The following is a 21,187-nucleotide window of genomic DNA, read 5'->3' as shown; positions in this document are numbered from 1 at the left end:
TTTTTATAATGCTGTTTGCTATTCTACATTTGTTGAATTGAGTTATCTCAGTGTATTAGATTGTCTGTATACATGTGCTTGATTATATTATTTTATTTGATAGCTGCAAGTGCCCAGGTTATATTTTAATTGTGCATTCTGAACCGATTGTTGCATAGTATATAGAATTTTCTCTTGAATGTGTGTTATCCTTTGCCTACACCTAGCAGTCACCGTGATGCTACCCTGTCTAACATCTTATCTCTGTTGGTCTCTTTTGCTCAGCTCCGCCACGCAAACGTTCTGGAATATCTCCAATGGGTCTTCTTCGCAGACAATACCGCCAGTTCCAGCTCTCCTCACTTGCTGCTGAGCTTGCTCATTTCCTTGAACAACTCTCTGGCCTAACTGTTCCGGCGAATCCCTATCTGCCTCCTCGCATAGTGCAGAGCACTGCTACGCGCGACATGGGCACACAGACCTCTCCTGATCTCTCTGCTACCCGCTATCGAGCTTATGATGACAACTGCAGTGAAGGCTCCTGTCCCCCACCGTTTTCTCCCTATCCCTCACACTGGTCTCCCAATGATTATTCCCCTACATCTCCTGCGCCAAACCAACGTGCTCCTGTGCCTTCACCCGTCCTTGGGCCAAGCTACTCCTTCATGTCTCCTGCAGCTGCAGCAGCCCAACCGCCTTGCTATCCCAATAAAAATGCTTAAAACTCCCTCCCCTCAAGGTCGTTTTCTGTCCTTCTTTATCTATTCCACACACTTATAACATTCAGTCAGAGAATCTATCCTACTCACACATGTAAATATCTTATTATTACTATTTTATACTTGGTGTAAATAAAGACTTGATTAACATATAGTTAAATAGGTGTTATCAAAACTACTTCTATTGTATCTAATAAGTTCTAATGTTAGTTTGATTATAACATCCGCTAGATAAGGCTGATTAAAATTATTTCTCGACACTATAAAGCTTTGACCTCAACCCTATTGAACACCCTTGGAATGAAGTGAAATGCTGACTGCATCCCAGACCTCCTCACCCTACATCAGTAGCGTTAATAACCTTACTAACGACCTTGTGAATGATCTCCATAACCACACTTTAAAGTATAGTGTGGAGGTTATTAACAGCCATAACATAAAATAACCCACATTTTAAACTGCAAGCAACAAACACTTTGTGAATCCATATCAGAACAACTACAGCTTAACATAAAGTGCAGGCTTGAGGGATGTGCTGGACGTGCACTCACTGTATTCCCACTGGCTGCTTTCCTGCATAATCAGTGCATGGATAAAGGGGGCAGCTCATTTAATCAGACCTTGCTTATTTTTTTAAAAGACCTTAAGGTGACATCTCTGTCATGGACATCACCAATCAGCATGATCTCAATTATTGTTGAAAACTTTATCATCAAAGGAAGTTATTGGTCTTTTCCATTATTTTGTTTTTTTGTTACTACCATATTTATAACTGTCTATAGAAGTTCCTATCCACCTTTAAGAGAAGTGAGATTTTAATCAAATACAATTTTGGACAGTGTTTCTGGCTACTTAATGCTCACAGCAGCACAAAATTGGCCACAAGTGTGAACATCCCATTATGCATTGTAAAACCAGTGATCTCAACAAACAACAAAATAATCATTTTATGAGCTGTGATTTTGGACTGTGACAGAACAACTTCAGAAAAAGCACCATTAAGAGAGATAAAATCCCAGACTCTCTGTTCAAAAAGTAGAAGTTATTAAAATGGTGCTGAATTACAGTCTTTCTCAGGTAGCTCTAGAAAAGAGAGCACAGAGATTGCCTCCCTCATGCTTTTCAGATCTTCCACAGCCCAGCGCCTCTAAAACTCAAAGCTCGTTTATACTCAGTGATACACACAGAGTGACATGCTGGTGTTCAGTTGTCCCATGAGCTAATTTGGCATCACGTTTTCTGGTTTAAATGAGTTATAGTGATATTTATAGAATAGCCTTTATTTGTCACATATACATTACAGCACAGTGAAATTTGTTCTTCGCATATCCCAGCTTGTTTAGAAGCTGGGGTCAGCCATTAAACGGCGCCCCTGGAGCATAGAGGGTTAAGGGCCTTGCTCAAGGACCCAAGAGTGGCAGATACCAGGGCTTGAACCCCTGACCTTCCGATCAGTAACCTAGCACCTTAACGGCTGGAGCTACCACTCCCCCCAATATTTGATAATGCAACAGTTGTAGCCTGTTTCTGAATGTTTGGCTCACCATAGCTGGGTGCTTGGCCCCCGAAAATGCTGCTTTCAGATGTAATTATTATAATTTTTAATATCTTTTTCTTTTTCTTCCTAGAGTTCCCAAAATTTGGGTCATTTTTTAACCGTAAGCCATAGGAAGACCATTAGTCCCAAACCCAAAATACCTCTAAACATTAACTGACTATAAACATGTAAAAGTTTTGCCACTATAATAGAAGTGCTGCAGAATTGACCTTACAGCAGCTACATGCTCTTTTCATCCATTTTAGTGCACTCACATTTCGCCATTCCTTGGTGTAAATATTAAAATGTATTTCTGCACAGGATTCCATCAGTTAAAACATCGTTTGATAAAAGTTCTCTGTGTGAGGAAAAAAATCGTCAAACTTTAACTGTTCATTACCTGTTATTAACATTTTAATTCTTTTTTAGCTTCAATTAAAAGCAGTTTTTTTTTTGTGTCTAATTTGTTCATAGTTTTATTGTTCCTCTTTAATATATACCGATCTGCACTTCTGCTGTCAATCTGTGACTAATAATTGTGCAAAAATATATGACCCATATGTACTTTATGTTTAGACTGGTTGTCAAACGTTTTTTTCTTCCTATACAGAATACCTTTGTATCTATTTTAATTAGTAAAATCTGTTATAAGATTGCATTTATTTACAATCATGCGAATATAACTACAAGATCTGGGGCATGTGTTTGATAAGGAGGGGATTTAGGAGTATATCTGGGCCAGTGTGGGACTAACTGTAAGTGACGGTGTGCCACATTTTGACAAAACGTGACAATTAATCTGTGTCTGTCTGGTCTGTATAATAAACTTAAAGGTGCTCAGCCCAATTTGGCCTACATTCACCAGATATAAAGGAGGTATCTGTGCTGGTTTTTGCCTCATTTACAAAAATAAATCAGGCCAATTCTATTTTTCAGATTTATTACAGATCTTGGAAAAGGTTTTGGCCAAAATAGGACCAGAGTATTTTTGTTATGCCATATAAATTTCCCAGTATGTTTTGGAAATTGATATAAATTCTTTGGGATTTGTTTGCCAGGTACATTGGTCCTTGCTCTTGACAAGAGATGTCGTCAGATCGGAAAGGTAGCGTCTGAAGTTTTCAGTAGCGTTCACATCTTTGCAGTTATCGACAATTTCTGGTTTTAGCATGTGGTAGTGGTCTCGAAAGATGACCCATTATCTATACACTTACTCATCAATGCCATTTTCCACCATATTCGTTTAATGACTGCCCTCAGTGTACACTATCAAATGCACTGGAATTCATCAAGACACTGCCACAAATCTCAAGACACTACTTTCATATCGGACTGACTTGATGGTTTTCATTTTATCAGCTATAGGTTCTTAGTGTTAGTCCGTTATGGCAGTACTGTCGTGAGGTTTCATTGTGAGTTTCGTGTCAATAAATTGCTCCTGGGTTCTAGAGTGACCGCTGATCAGGCTCACTTCCACCGTTCACACATATAAGTTCGAAGAAGATGGAATTCAGTGCAGTCTTACTATACTATATAGTATACATACATACATACATACATACATACATACATACTGTATATATACACACACATGTATATATACACATATATTATAACTGGATTGATTGAGCTGCTCTTATGGATGATTAATTTCTAAACAAATTGACACCTGTTTCTACTCTATTTTAATTATTATTATTATAATTTTTTTTTTTTTCACAGCTTCATGGGGGGTTTGTATAGCTTTTTCATGCATTTCAGGTGCATTTGTTTCATATATATAATGCTCCCTACACCAAAGGACTAGAGGAAGACTGCCAATATCTGGATTACTAAGACCCATTAGCCTTGTAATGCAAAACTATGAGAAGGATTATACATTCAAAGCTGTGCTGAATGAAAAGGGACAGTTACGAATACATTCTGTGTGGGATATTTCGTGTGAATTGGCAGTCAATAAATGGTGAAAAGGTGATAATTTATGGTGCAGTAAAATGCAATTTTACTTAAATTATTACATAATAACAGTGGTTATGTAATTAATATGATTACACATTTAAATTCATGTGTACAGATGCAAAAGATGTTACTGACCACTTTTAAATACATTTGAAATAATAAAGAAGATGGAAAAAAAAAAAAGGAAATTGACTGAAATAGCACTATGGGGACAGTTATTTTGTTCAGTGATATCAGTTGATTACTTTATTTTTATTAGATTCTTAAATTCGAAGGGACCGGTTTTTTTTTTTTCTTTCTGTACTGCAGCAGCACTAAATCCTTCCAGTTTAAATCTTCATTCAATTGATAGTAGGCACTGCCTGAGATCTTGACAAGTATCATGTTATGAACAAGTATTCAATAAGGATCCCAAAAAAATTAAAGAATCTTTATTTTTGTTTGCCATCAAGTCTGTATAGAATCCTTGAAGTAGGCAGCTTAAGGCAAAACTTATAGTTGACAAAAAATAAAAAAAACATTGTTTTTTTTACAGTGAGGAATTATTTTCTTGTCTGATTTCTTTTATGTTTACAACATTTATTGTCCTTGAACACGTAAAATACAATTAAATTCGTATTTCCACAAATCCTGGTTTGGAAGAAAAGATCAACAACATTAGTTTAGTGGCCTGGACACACAGTTTGCTCTGTCTCTCTCTCTCTCTCTCTCTCTCTCTCTCTCTCTCTCTCTCTCTCTCTCTTGCTTGTTGAACACAATTCTAATACAAATATTAAATCCCCCTTTTTACTGTTATAACAACCTTCTCTCTACTGCTTTCCATTCGAAGTTAGACCATGGCTGTTCAGTAGGGTTCAGGTCAGGGCTTCGGGACAGTTCAGCCTGTGAAAATATTTATAGTGTAAAAGTCAAAGGCACCTTATTTATTGAGTTATATTTAGAGTGCGATGTATTGACTTGAAGGATATGTCTGGAAATGTTATGCTTGAGCCAGGTTGAGCAATACCTCCATGGGCATTTGGGAAATATTAAAATAATAATGGCGGTTCTTTTGGGGTTTTTTTGCTAAATGTATCAGAGAGTGTATAAGAAAATCAGAATCTTGGCAAAAAAGGCAACATTGATCAAATATATTCAGGAAAATCATAATCAGTGTGTAAAGACTTAAAGTACACATACTTTATGTCCTGATGCCTCATTATTATGGTGATCAAGATTTCAAATTAGCATTTATCATTCACTAGCTTGCCATCAAATTAGAGAGCTAATAAATACCACACCCGATCAAAAGCAGACCTTCTCCAGTTCTCAATCCTTTTTTCCCCATATATATTTTTCCCTCCTTATACTGTCAGTTGACGTTGGGGAACCAGGAGCTACTGAGCCACTCATAAAATAACATTTGAGATCATCATACTGTAGCTCCAACACCAGCTTCTCCATGCCAGAGCCTTTAACAATTTTTTTCAGAGGTCCAATGTTCAACCTTTACATGAAGTGGAATCCAAATGGATCTGGCAAGTCTCTAGATGGTTCAGGATGTTTGCGTGTCAGCATCTACTTATGATGATGATGTAAGATGTTTTTGAGGTGTTGTATGATGCATTCCCAGTACACCATTGCATCTTCTATGTGAAAAATAATGGTTATGCGAGTCACTCTGGAGAAAAAGTAATTCTACTTACCTGTTATTATGATGTTTGATGATATCTATGCCTGATGATATCAGCTCTCATTCTCCTAAGCAACCTTTTGACTGCAGTTTAGATTTAGTATTTATTTCAAGTTGACCACTGTTCCTGCCCCTCTCCTCGGATCTGCTCGCTTCGTCCCGGCCTGCCTCTGGATGGTGTTTTCTTTGATTGGAGGCCACTCTGTGCAGCTGGGGATGGTTTCACATCTCTGGCCTGGGGATCTACGAAATTACAGAGTAACACAGGAGCTTTGAGGATGGATTTGGACTGTAGTTAATGTCAACAGTCTGCTACACTGATTTAGGACTACAGTTTGTTTCTGATCATCATCACTGCACACCTCAACATCGTTTATCTGTAAGAAATGGATTCGGTGCAACCAAAGGATAGGTTCCCTCTTGTTTCTGGTTCCTCTCAAGGTTTCTTCCTTATGCCATCTCGGGGAGTTTTTCCGTGCCACACCAAAAATAAAGCCAAATCATCTGCTGAAATGAACATTTTACTCAAGGTAACAGCACTAGTAATTACCGCCAACCATCTGTTCTATTCAACCCATTTACATTACATTACAGTGTCTCTGAGGATTGTGGGCTAATTTTCCTTGTTATATCATTAAGTATTACATTATAATGATTGAATTTTAGATGATCTCAAATGAAAAATGAAATCGTCATGATATTTGCCACCTTTAAAGGGCCAGCCAGTTTCTGCAAATATATAATGGTGCATATTCAGCAAAAATAGACAAAGTGCATGATGGTGGATGAATGGGTAGCATTACTAATTTTTCATTTTCTTGTCAAAAAATATTCATGTGGGTGATTTGGCGAGGCTTAATGACTTAATATTAAGGTGAAATAACTTTTGGTCAACTCTCTTTGTCATCTACGTATTTGAATATATATGTTTTTGTTTTTAATATGAGTTCTCAGCTATGAATGTGTTTTTAACGTAGTAAGTCAGACCATAATCATGAAAAGTTAAAAACGTGGTGCTGTGGAATCTACCCTAAAAAGCTTATCAGTGCCTTGCATTTTTTTTTGTTTCTGTTGTAGCTTGTCCGCCCTCCACACATTTTTTTTCGCATCCCTACTTTGAGTCTGTCCTCTCGTTTTTCCTCTCGGTTGTGAAGAGTGAAGCTCTAAGCTGTCACATTGGCAGGGCTTAAGAGCATTTTCATGAGTGGGTGACTGAAAAAATCTCCAGCAGAGAAACTGGCCAAGCGTGGCTCAGTTCAGAGCCTAGCTAAGTCATTTGCTACCATTGCACTTGATCCGTAGAGCTACAGTTCTCCAACAATGAGTGTGAAACCTGAGCTGCCATGGTAGTCAATGATAATACACAAACTTTAAAAAAAAGTTAATTACAATAAAAGCAAATGGATATATAGTTTATTTTGCCTTCACTGACTTGGCCAGAACACTCAAATTATTTGACCCAAAGACTCTGGGGCTACTTTTAAAGTATGTTTTGGGTGCTGATGTGTACAGTGCAGATGTTTTGAGGCATTTGGCTGAATCTGAGCAGATCATATAATATAGCTTTATACACTTGAGAATGTGTCCTGCTGCTTTTGTCAGCAGTCACACAATCAATAAATACAAGTTAACCAATTCCATTGGCAGCCTTGAATTCCCAAGGCACAGGATGGGGTGATATGTATTGGATCAACATTTTTCTTTCCTTCTTTATACCCATCTCTTCAGATCATTCAGAGGCAAGTTGATATTTGTATCCTCTCTCCATAGGATGTTTAGGATGATGTCCCTGAACTTTATGGACTTTTAGAAGATTTTTTTAGACTTACTCTAATCAGGTCTTCTTGTTTTGATGCTTTTAAATCTTGTTGTAAACATTTCAAACATGAATGTTGACGCCTACCTCCTGGAGGTTGTTCACGAATTGGCTAAGTCATTCACTTATCTGCCACATCCAGGTCAAGTCAATCAAGTTTATTTCTATAGCGCTTTTCACAACGGACATTGTCTCAAAGTAGCTTTAAGAGTTAAGGTGAACAATGTGTATTTATCCCTGATGAGCAGCCATCATGACTGTGGCAAGGAAAAAAACCCTTAGATGTTATGAGCAAGAAACCTTGAGAGGAACTGATCTCATTTGGGTGATATCAAGAGTGTAGTTATAGTCTTTAAAACAATACAGAACGAGTGAGTAATGTCCGTTCTACAGTCGTATACAGTGAGTTGACATTATGGAACCAGGAGCTTCTGAGCAACTCATAAAATAGCTCAACATTTGAGATCACCATATCCAACACCTGCTTCTCCATGCCAGAGCCTTTAAACACTCAAAGAGGTCCAATGTCCAAACTTTACATAAAGTGGGATCCAAATGACACTGGTACGTCTCTAGATGGTTCGGGATGTTTGCGAGTTCGGCATCCACTTCTTTAAAGGTCCAAAATCTTCATGAGGTGGGATGTGACTAGAGCTGGTGCAACCTAAGGATGCCTTGGGATGGGTAAAGAAAGAGCACAGGTTTATGATATGTGATGTGTGTTATGTGTAGAACTCGCTAAAAAGACTTAAACTGGGAAAGTGTGTCTGAGCCCCAAACCATGTCAGGAAGACTATTCCACAGTTTAGGAACTAAATGTGAGAATGCTCTACCACATTTAGTGGACTTTGCTATTCTAGGAACTACTAGAAGTCTGGAGTTTTGAGATCTCAAGGAGCGTGATGGATTGTAGCGTGTTAGAAAACTGGATAGATACATGGGAGCCAAACCATTTAGGGTTTTGTAGGTAAGTAGCAATAGTTTGTAGTCGATTCGAAACCTAACAGGTAGCCAGTGTATCCACATCCACACCCATCAAACCCAACTGTATTCTCTTGACACTGCCTGCCTAATAATTGTGCATTATTGTGCATCGCTTTATAGTCTCTCTTTTATTTCCCTCTATCTTTCTCTCCTTTCTTACTCACTCTCTCACACACACAGACCTTTGCTTATGGCTGATGCAAGTTCGAAAACAAAATTGCATAGAGGACATTGTCTGTGTGCATAGAACACTTTGAGTACTCCAAGACAGAAATTACAGGAACTGGTTATAAAATTATAATATTATTAAACTTTAATGAGATGAGGTATGCTTGAATGCAGTGTGCTAGAATAAACCTAACACTAATTATGAGTTTAAACAATGCTTCAACACATTGCGCTTGCAGTTGTGTTTGCGTTCGCCTGAAACATTACTTTATTACACCCTTATGTGCATGTTAAACATTCTATTATATATTTAGTTCTCCTCTGCTGTTTTAATAACCTCTGGAAATCTGGAAAACTTTCCACTAGGTTTTCCATTAGGAATGTTGCTACAGGGATTTGTCCATTCAGCACATGTTTTACGCTGGATGCCCTTCCTAACGCAACCCTCCCCAATTTATCCGGGCTTGGGACCGGCGCTGAGAGTGGCTGGGGGTGGTTCCCTGACCGGGGATCAAACCCGGGTCGCAGCGGTGAGAGCGCTGCATCTTAACCCCTAGACCACCAGGGGACCTTTATTATTACTACTAATAATTCTTTTAATAATAACAATCTCTGAATGAATATACCTAAAGTGCATGCTCCTCAAAATAGCATTTACATTCAGTTTCGATACAATTAATCAATGCTGGCTCTCTATTTATTTTTTTTATTTTCTGCTATTTCACCATCAGCGTGTGAGATATGATACTGCAGATTTCAAAAGCAAAGTAGCACCTTCCAATTGTCATGGCAGAGAGATGAGGCTGAGCTGAATTATTCAGTGGCATATAAGCCAACGAGAAAACAAGAAAAAAAGCTTGATTCTGCAATTCTGAAAGACTGAATCTTAGTGGTTCTAAACAAGGCATAATAAGACACAGATGAGAGGATTACTGAGGTATTACTGAGTGATTTGCTGGGGCTGATTGGTAGTCTAGCTGTGCACCCCTTCGGTGCTAACTTGGCAGAGCCACAACCACCTACAATAATGCATGGCTCCTGAAGTGAAAAATACAGTACAGAGGGTTTTCTGGACAGCAGAACGAGATGTCTCAGCTTATAGTAGCCTTCAGGCTGACAAAGTTTTAATGGAAGTGATACTCATAGTGCAGCTTGCAGGAGTTGCAGCACTCTCCAACGAACATTAAGGCATCCAAGGTGGGGTTGGTCCTCCATAAAGCCAGAATTGGAAGGGATAGTGGAGACAGAGGTTGGAGCAATGTCTTTCTTTGGGGTCGGGTGGGGGCAAGGTCCTCTATGAAGAATAGGGAAGGGGAGCAACATTCTCTGCAATACAGGATGGAGGAGAAAAGTATGCTGTAAAGCCGAGTAAAGGCACAATGTCCTTAATGGAGCAACGAGAGAGAGTAATGACTTTAGTGAAGCAAGGCAGAGTGAGATCTTCAACAGAAAAAGGAGCAATGTCAGGAGCAATGCCAGGTGGGCAAATGATGCCCATGGCAAGAGCGTAATGGCATACATTTCAGGCCAGATGGATGGAAGGAAATCCTCAACCAAGCAATAAGGCAGAGCGGCACCCTCAGCGGACGCGAGAATGGGTGGTAAATGGTTTTAACCTCCTCAGTAGATTCATTCTAATGCGGACAAGGTTTCAATCGGAATGGAAATTTATTATAAACACTTTAAAAAATCTTCCCCAGAATTTGTAGAAAATAAACAAGTTCTCTGTCCCAGGGAACATAATCTATTGAAACAGAATGCTGTCTGTACCAGTGCATGAAGTGTCATTTTAACTGAAAATAGAGCTTCAAAATTGGCTTAAATGCCCGATTTCCATATTTTTGTCTTTGTGACTTATGCAGTTTGGAACCACTAGTTCCAAAAAAAATATATACTTGTTTACACTATGTGAACTGGAAATATGCTGCCAATTTATACATCGCCACACATTTGCAAAACATTCAAATCTTTCCTATGAGTGTTGTTTGGATGATACCTGTCCAGTTTCGAATTATTCTTTCTTCTGCACATGAGTCATATTTCAGAAATGAAAAGAGTGGAGATAAGGGGTATTTCCTATTAAACCGGGTACATGGCTGAAACATGTACTGGTGAAGCAAATACGTTTCACTTTTATGAATGCTAGTGTTCAGCCCTAAATGGTTATTATTGTAAAAAATGATCCAACCTTCAGCGATACTCCATTTACTTAAATATGACTCTCAACATGAGCTAGTTATGCTGGGTAATGGCCAAAGGCATATGACGTCTACTGAACTGCTTGAAACGACTTGTTACCCTTCCGGTCCTGCCCTTAACATGTCAAAGATTATAAATGACTCAGTCACACAAGATTAATAGAATTGGCTTGTGTTGCTCAGCAGAAAAGCTTTAATGGAAAAGAAGCTTTGTGCTTCTTGGAAAGGAAAGCAGGAAGGGCTTTTAGTTGAGTGAACTTCTTATGTGGAACTTTTTCTAATATGCTGATGTAAAAACATGTGAATGCTGTCAAATAACACGTGACGGTAAATACTGTGTTGAAATTCACAAAAAGAAAACGGAGCTCATTTCTCAGATGATCTCCAGGTCACTGGGCAGTTATCTTAGGAAGTTTTTGGCTAAACATATTAATGTATTTTTCAACATAATTATATAATTTAAACCTTAAAATGAGTAACATTACTCTTAATACCCTAGGTTTCCTATTTAAGATCTGTTGCTAAGATACAATATATATCAGTACAGAAAAAGGCCTAATATGAACACCTCCCAGATATAAGAATCCAAAATGGATCCAAAAACATAAATCATTAGCTTAACATTCTTTATTTTCCCATGTAAAATGCACTTTCGAAATGAAACATTACACACAATGGCAGTACATTTTATTTTTCAGATTGAAATTGCATTTCAATTGTAATAAAATATTCAAATGGATTTATAGATTAATAAGCATATCATTTTATAACGTTAAAAAGTGAATTAATATCAGGACCTTTCACGATTTTGTTAGTGTTTTGTTTTTGTATTGTACTCGAATAATATTATTAACTCAAATATTTTAAACTCAAATAGTAATAAACTCAAATTTGTATTTTTTTTTTTATTCAAAATGGTTTTACATCAAATCCTAGTATTTCTCAGAATGCAGTCTTCGGAGTGTATTTTTGTAGTTGGAATGGAGGCATACAGTATATATCGCATTTGGATTAAAGGCAGCTCAGCAGCCTCTGGTTTTTAATACAGCTGGAGATGACATGCTTGCTTGACCAAAGACCTCACACAAGTATAAAGCACTTCTTTGGTCTTCTTCATTCCTTATACATTTTCTAATACAGACTGCTCAGTGTTTTTTCTTCACTCTGTCTTCTGGCCATTTTTACTTCTCTGTTTTTTCACATTTATTCCTTCTTTCTTTTCCCAGCCATTCCCTGTCTTTCCACCATGTTGTGTCAGGTCTGGTTCTGCTTGAATATCATGGGTATAAACCGCTACTGTTCCTCCCTGTTCCTACATCAAACAGATGTTCTGGTCTCTGATGTTTCAGACTCTAAAGTATAATCTATGCTCATGTGTATATTTTGTGTTTTTCTCTACATGTGTTTGTGTTTCTATTCACCTCTTTGTTTCGTCAAGGAATAAAAAAGGGAGAAGCAAATTAAAATGGATCCAGTGAAAAGGGCAATCACTCACATTGACATTAGCTAGCTAATCAACAAACATGTAGTGTATGCTTGGAATGACATTAAAAACATTACCTCTCTGTTAACTGTACTTGTTGGTACTTAACGTAATTTCCGGACTATTAAGCGCACCCATATATAAGCCGCACCCACTGAATTTTACAAATATTTTTATTTTTAACATAAATAAGCCACACCTGTCTACACTAATGTACTTTACACAGGCTTTAACGAAAGAAACGTTACACACGGTGTAACGGGTGAAATATGTTGCGCTTCCTTTAGGAGCATAGCGGTGTTTTGGGAAAAGCATGCCAGAAGCGAGCTCTCCCTTCACCCCGACTCAACGCGTTACAACGGCTTGTATCTAAACAGTAGCCGACCAAGAAAGTCATTGTTCACTGTCTTCCTCCTTCCTTTTACAACTATTTCTCTCGGGAGTTTATCTTTTGGCATCTTAGCATTTTTTTAGCCTGCCGCCGCATTGTTCCCGCTATTACTGCATGTGTGGAGACCGAGGAATATGTCCTTATTATTTTCTGATGCTCATTTCTAAGTTTCTTTGACTAACCCGTAACTCTGTTGCGAAGAAAAATAAAAAAGCACAAGTTTTGGAAACCTGTCTGTGCTTATATGATTTCTGTTGCAACTGGAGTTAGTGAGCTCTCCCTTCACCCAGACTCATCGCGTTACAACATACAAAATGTAATCTACAGAATAAAAATTTTTGTATTGATGTTACTTGGCGAATTCTCTCTTAATGAAGTCGCCTGAAAAATTGGGATTTTGGGTGTCAGGTTTTAGCATGGATCTCTTCAGGTAAAAGATTAAGATTGTTGTAGTCCGATTGTTGTATAAGAGTGGTACTGTAGCCCAAGTAGCCTTCACAGAACCCTGACCTCAACCCCACTAAAAACCTTGATATGAATGGCACACCAAATTTAATTTAATTTGACATCATTGTTAAACTCATGCTTTCTCCAAGTAGAAAAGACTACTGAAATAGGATGCTCAATACTCAAGTGTCTGTATACCTTCAGCCACAGCTTTCATTTGACCATAGCGTTGGCCATATGTTTTTAGCCACATTTTTAAATCAGGACATTGGACAGATTCCCTACTACTCAGTAGCTTTCATTTGTTGTAAGCATTATTTTATAAAAAAGTATTGGTTTAATCTCGCAGTGAGCTTGTAGTTAAAGCCATCCCTCCAGATGTGAGTTCACAGCTAGTAGCTAACAGCAGGACATTGACAATAGCTGGCATAATACAGATCATGGATTCTCTGTACTGCATCAAGGAGAATAAAGCATTCACTAAATATAAACAAATCAGAGGTGTTCATCTGTGAGCTACAACGAACATCAGTGAACAGATACAGGCACATATATGGGTACATTGGTGATATTTTAAAGCTTGCAAAGAAATATAATACACAATCCTAACATTGTAACCAAAGAGTCAGGTGATGTACAAACAAATTTAACAAGAGATTTAGAACTAGGACAGTTACAGTATGTTTTAGCATTTAGCATCTTTGCTTACTGTGTGTACTTTTCTCCACAGACTCTTAATTGGGGCTCTAAAATGCAGCAATGCACACAATTTTCCCAAAGTGTTGACAATGCTGGTGTTTAATATGGAACTCTTTAAAGCCAGCTTCATTTGCTGCTTCATTCTGCTGAAGTTTAAGATAAACGACAGGAAGGTGGATAAAATCACTGAAGTCACTATAGCCTGTCTGCCTTTCTTTTCTTTCTATTTGCAACAACACAATCATGCAAATATCGGTTTTGATCTATTGCTATCGCTAAGCATTGTTGTCATAGTCCTATTCCAGTACAGGCCATACATCATCCGTACCAAGAAAGACAGATAGCATAAAAATGACAGTGTTGTTTGTTGCTTGTGCTCTGTAGCAGATGTTCAGGAGGTTTATAGAAGAGGCAACAAAGACAATAATCATTACAATCATATTAGAGTTTGTCTCATGGTGTGCTCTGGGCCATAAACTGCAATTAAATGCAAAATAAAATATTTATCTTCAGTACTTGCTGCAGTGGAAGTGATTCAGGATTTGTAGCACAAAGTCTCTTTAGAATGAGTCAGTGTAGTTTCCATTGGGTGAGTAGACAAGTTGGCAGAGACAGTGTGATGCTCTGGTGATGTTCTGATGAGAAACATTGGGTCTATGCATTCATTAGCATTAACATGTACCACCTAACTTAACATCATACAGACTAAGAACACCCCTTCATGGCAAACCAATGGAAGTGTCCCCTTTTAGCAGAATAACGTGTTCTGCCATACAGTAAAAATAAACTATTTTTTTTTTTTAGAAAACTGGGAGTTATATCCTTGAAATCCTTGGCATCACTGATGTCCTTTCAGTGCATTTGAAAAAAGTCTGGCCTTATACAAACAATTGGTTGTGGTTTCATAAGAAGTGAAAGAAGTTAACCTTTTTATATTTATTTGTTATTGTGTTTACTTCGGGACTGTTATTGACAGAAATGTTGTTCAAGTGAGCTTTTCTCTTCATAAGCTTTACTCATCATGGTAGTCGCCAATGTAAAAGGAGATCATAGAGATCATTTCATCATTCTCAAATCATCATATTGCTCACCCCTAATTGAAAAAAGTGTTTAGAAAGTGGATAAATGAGAACAATGACTTTGGTAAACACTTATGTAGATTTTACATACCGTAATTTCCGGACTATAAAGCGCACCCTTATATAAGCACATTTTCATTTTGAACATATATAAGCCGCACCTGTCTATAAGCCGCAGGTTCCTACACTGAAACTAATGAACTTTGCACAGGCTTTAACGAAAAACACTGTTACATGGCTTGTATCTAAACAGTAGCCTACCAAGAAAGTCATTGTTCACTGTCTTCCTCCTTCCTTTCACAACTATTTCTCTCAGGAGTTTATCTTCCGGCATTTGTCTTCCGGCATCTTCCGCACCTGTCTATAAGCCGCAGGTTCCTACACTTAAACTAATGAACTTTGCACAGGCTTTAACGAAAGACACTGTTACATGGCTTGTATCTAAACAGTAGCCTACCAAGAAAGTCATTGTTCACTGTCTTCCTCCTTCCTTTCACAACTATTTCTCTCAGGAGTTTATCTTCCAGCATTTGTCTTCCGGCATCTTCCGCACCTGTCTATAAGCCGCAGGTTCCTACACTGAAACTAATGAACTTTGCACAGGCTTTAACGAAAGACCATGTCTGTTACACGGCTTGTATCTAAACAGTAGCCTACCAAGAAAGTCATTGTTCACTGTCTTCCTCCTTCCTTTCACAACTATTTCTCTCAGGAGTTTATCTTCCGGCATCGTCGTGCGTTTAAAAATTACCATTGGTGAAGCCTTTTTCCCGATGCCGTGCAGCTCAGAACACAGAGGAAGTGTGTTTTTTCATGCCCGGTTGTTTTCAGCGTGACGAATGATTCGCATTTCCTGTAGACAGTCCGAGTGAGCGGCAGGTCAAACGTCAGAGGAACATCATCCATATTTAGGATTCACCTGAACCCGTTCGGCAATTTCATTGGTCTAATGTTATGGGGTTCAGTTTTTTGGCTTGAAGCTTGTGAAACCGGGAAAAACCGGGAAAAATCCATATATTAGCCGCTTCGTTCAAAGGGGTTCGAAGCGTGGGAAAAAAGTAGCGGCTTATAGTCCGGAAAATACGGTATTGTATTTGTCAGCATTGTAATTGTATGGCAGGAAGTGTAATTATAAAGTGGTGTTTGATATCACTTCCAATTTAATATTATTACTTGTCATATATATTCTTAAGAAATGTTTTAAAATTGGTCTACGTATATATATATATATATATATATATATATATATATATATATATATATATATATATATATATATATATATATAAACGTCATAGAATGGAGCGACGGATATTTTTAAACTGATTCAAATGATGATATGTTGATGATACTTTATTTTTTAGCCTTGTAGGAATGGCTTTTGCTTTTTTTTTTTTGCATGTAATAAAATGCCTTTTTTCTAGCACCATTAACCCTCATTAAACACCAATGCTATAGAACTAATATGACATTAGTGCAGGATCCAGCTCAGCTGCACAGCTGGATAAAGATATACAGAACTCTACATAGGGGTTTACAATATGCTCTACTGACTTTCCACCAGAGTGTGAACTGTGGGAAGCATTAATGTTCCACCGTATATGACTGGAAGACCATATGCTCTCCTTCATCATCAATGTAAAGGAGGCTAATAGATTTTAGCTTTAACGCTACATTTTCCTTCGCTATGCAAAATTGTTCCTTTTTACATTGTTAAAAAGAAAGTCATGTCAAATTATTGTATAGCAGGTGCTTGTGTACAAGTACAAGTGTGTATTTCCTTTTTCTCTTTTACAATAATTACAAAAGAGAAGTTTGTAATTGGCTTTTTGTGTGTAGTAGCACATTGAACCATGCAAACTGGCCTAGGCTTGATGTCTGCCACTAAACCATGTAAACTGTAAAGAAAAGGTAGAATATGTACCAGTATTCCTGAGGAAGTAGAACCTGAGGATTGCCTTCTGACTACCTTTATTTGACCTGTGGTATTTTGTATTTTTACATATCTGAACTGTTTTGTTTGTTTCCATTCCTACATTTTGATGGTGTCTGAATAACCGTTTGTGGTTTTGTCCTAATGAACAGCAGCACATGGTTCTACACTTTACCCATAAGTGTTGCAGGAAATTTGGGCCAATTGACCTTAGGAATCTCTTCACAATTTCTGAATACATGAGCAAAAAGCCCTGCATCAGTTTCAGCATTGCAAGCGTTAAAGCTATGATTGGGAATTTTAGCCTTGGTGGTTTTAGGCAGTTCAGACTCACCATGTTTGGAGAGTTCAGCTGTGCCAGAATTAGAGACTGTGGTCCCACCAGAGTCAGAAAGTGTGGCCTGAGAATGTACATAAGAAAGTAATGCTTTTTAGCACGAGAGAGTAAAGCCTTATTTTAAGTAATGTACTTTTCCTCTCTTAATCGGATGTTTTGATCTGTTCTGACTGCTGAATTTGAATCACATGTACTTGGAAACTTGTCCACTATGACTAATATTATGCTCACCATGGTCTTTCGCAGTATGACCTAAAACAGTGTCGAATTCTCTTTAAAGATGTTTGAAAGTGAAGTGATATGAGGGAAGTTGAAATAATTACCTGAAGACTGAACAATTGAAAGGCTCATTGAAATGTATGGATCCCAACCTAATTAGCAAGTGGAGTCTTATAGGCTGCTTGTGGATTAGCAAACACGAGAAATATCTGCCTAAGTGACATGGCTGACTAAAATATTCCAAATTTCGCCACATGTGCTGACAAAAATCGAAAGAACCAAATGACAGTATTTGGTCTCTATGTGCATAAGGACTCCAGAAGCTTTTTTGGGTTGATTTCTGTCAAATGTGTTATTTATGGATGACACCAGGATATATATTTTATTAGAAACACACTACTCATCAAACAGATAGTCCCAGGAGGTCTAAACTTTGTATTTTGAGAATCCTGTACAGATTTCTCTCTACAATGATTCCATTAACAATAAAATGTTTCTTTCACTGGATTGGAGTGCGTGGCCTTACCAGTGTCAGAAAGTGCTGCCTTTTCTGCTTTTCTCCTTCGATTAATCAGATGTTTTGATCCATTATGGCATTGTGGAGCTTACCAAAGCCTACAGGCATTTGGCCCTCTTCATATGTTGTTGCATTCCCAGACAAAAACGCATAAAACCAATCCAACTTTTTTGGTATCTTTTTGAAGAGCTTTAGCATTTTTGGATAAATAAATGGACTAGGTTTTTTTTTTTCATGTCTGCAACAGCTATATCAAATTCACCTACTGAGGACCTTCAGTATGACACTGTTGGTCTCACCATCCATTAACATTTGACCTGTCTGATCCATATTACACAGAGTCTGGACAGGAGATTTATGCACTTTTTCAATCTGTGAGGCAGAACAATCTGATATGATATAAATATCTAGCCACTGAACCTACTAGGTTTTTAGGAACCTACTAAATCTTTACTATGTTTTTGTGCTTTACTGACCAACAATGCAATATTTTAAAGTGACAATATTTCAGAATTTTTTTTTCCTGTGCAATTGGACCTTATCCTTGTTTTCATAATAAACTAATGAAAATGACTATCAAAATTAAATATTAAATTTGTGGATACATGATCATCACACACATGTGTTCTTTCCCAAACTGTTGGGAGCACACAGCTGTGTGGATGCTTTTTGCTTGCTGTAGAATAATGATTTCCTTTAAATGAAACTACAAGATCTAGTCCTCTGTGTTTCTGTGCACAAAACACCTGAACTTAAACCTATTGATCAACTATGGGATGAAATGGAATGCCAACTGCACTCCAAATCTTCTTGCTTGACATCAGTCCCTTAGCTCACTGATGCTTTTCTGCTTCAAAATCTAGTAGAAAGTCTTCCTGAAGTAGTGGAGGTTTTTATATCAACAAAGAGTAACTAAATCTGAAATGGTAAAAGCACATATGGGAGTTATGTTCAGATGTCCATAACCTTTTGGCAACTTACAATTTTCAATCTGGACCGAGATAACCATATGTTGAATATTCTATATATAGTTGGCTTTTGCCACCTGGGAATCTCCCACATGAAATAATAATGAATATAACCCATACAAAATAAAGTACTTCTGCTCCAAGGGTATAGTATTAAGAATTGTAGCGGATCAGATAGGAAACTGGCTTGCTTTTACTCGTTCCCTGAGTGAAATTTGTGTTTTGAGAGACAGCCATTTATGATGAATAACTTATGTAACATCCCATGGCCCAGCCCTCATGGACACGGTGAGCAACTGTCTCTAACACATTTAATTAATCCAGACTTCGCTCATGCCTGTGTGGGGTAGCACAGTCTGCTCTCAGAAGCCAGGCATTCACGAATAACAACAGATGGACTGGGAAGAAATGTCATGGATTTGATTGAGACTTCAAAATAGATACATCATAAATCTTCCAATTTACTCTCCATTGATTATTTTTTGCTTGAATATGTGTTAAAGTTTTGTTTAATTAGTTACAGAGTAACTGTAACTAAAAGACCTGTAATGAATGGGTATTCAGTGCCATCAAAATAAGGATACCACTGTGTCGCCACTGGTTCACTCAATCGGGGGAAACTTATCATTATAAGAAACAAACTTAAATTGATATATCCTTACTCTATTATATCAATTTATATATTCTTTTATACAACTTTATTACTGCTTTATCTCTGAAAACAATGTAAACAATGAGAACGCCTCCGCATAACCACGCTCTGAATCACGTGTGAAATCTGACTAACGGAAAGGCATGACGTCACTGGCGGGATGACGTCACAACCAGGAAGCTATAAACGCAGCATGTTCAGTCGGCTCTTAAGGGAGTCAACTGCTTGCACTGTAGCCGCATGTCCATGCGGACACTACGCTTCCGGAGAGCTTTATTTGAGACGGGTGCTCTCACTCCTTGCGTTTCTGGCCCCACTGTCGCAGAGGCCAAGCCCCGATTTACATCGTGGGGTTCGCAGGTGGATCTGGCTAAAGGTTTGGAGACGGGACTGTCCCTTTCTCTGGCCTCACCTGCCGGATCCAGCGGTCTCTCCCAGGGTTCGGAAGCACGCTGTTTGACAATTTCTGACCCAGTGGAGAGAGCGCTGTGTGCCACCTCTGTTCCTATAAGAAGGGAGAGGGGATGGATGCCTGCAAACCAGCTGACAATTCCTTACAGCCAGTCCTATATTAGGAGCTTTTGGAGGTAGTGACTCGTGCTATTGCCAAGCTTGGCCAGACGAGAAGCAAAAGCAGCATCTGCCAAGTAAGCTGGACGAATGCTTACTGCGTCACTTTTGCGTCACATATCATAAACTTGTGCTCCAGTATATCTGATCAAATGCACATTATCAACTTGTGCTGTTAATATCATAAACAGCAGCTACGCTAATTTCTCTCCACTGCTTCTCTTTCTCTCCCCATCCCGAGGCATCCTGAGGTTTGGCCAGCTCCAGTCACGTCCCACCTCATGAAGATTATGTACCTTTAAAGAAATAGATGCCGAACTCGCAAACTTCCCATACCAGAGACATACCAGTGCCAATTGGATCCCACTTAATGTGTGGAGTTTTGACATTGGACCTCCTGGAGTGTTTAAAGGCTCTGGCATGGAGAAGCTGGTGTTGGATCTGTGATTATTGAAAATGTTGAGCTATTTTATGAGTTGCTCAGTAGCTCCTAGTATATTTATAAGACTGTAGAAAGAAAATTACTTATAATCCTACACTCCAGTGCTCATGTTAGTTCCCACTCTCCAGTGTTCAGTATTGTTTAAAGACTATAATCACACTCTTGATGTCACCCAAATGAGTTTTTCCTTACCACAGTCGCCATGACTGCTCATCAGGGATAAATACACACCATTCAACTTGACTGTTAATTTCTGTAAAGCTGCTTTGAGTGTTTGAGTATTGTGAAAAGCGCTATAGAAATAAACTTGACTTGACTTGACTCGGATCAAGTCTATCCTTTGAGCCGTCAGAAGAGTAAGAGAAGGTCAGTCGCTCACTGTGAAGCAGTTTCAAAGTTTAAAGTTCAAAGACTAATG

The sequence above is a fragment of the Silurus aristotelis genome (genome assembly GCF_946808225.1).
Source record: "Silurus aristotelis genome assembly, chromosome: 9".
NCBI lineage: Eukaryota > Metazoa > Chordata > Actinopteri > Siluriformes > Siluridae > Silurus > Silurus aristotelis.
This window is presented reverse-complemented; position numbering follows the sequence as displayed.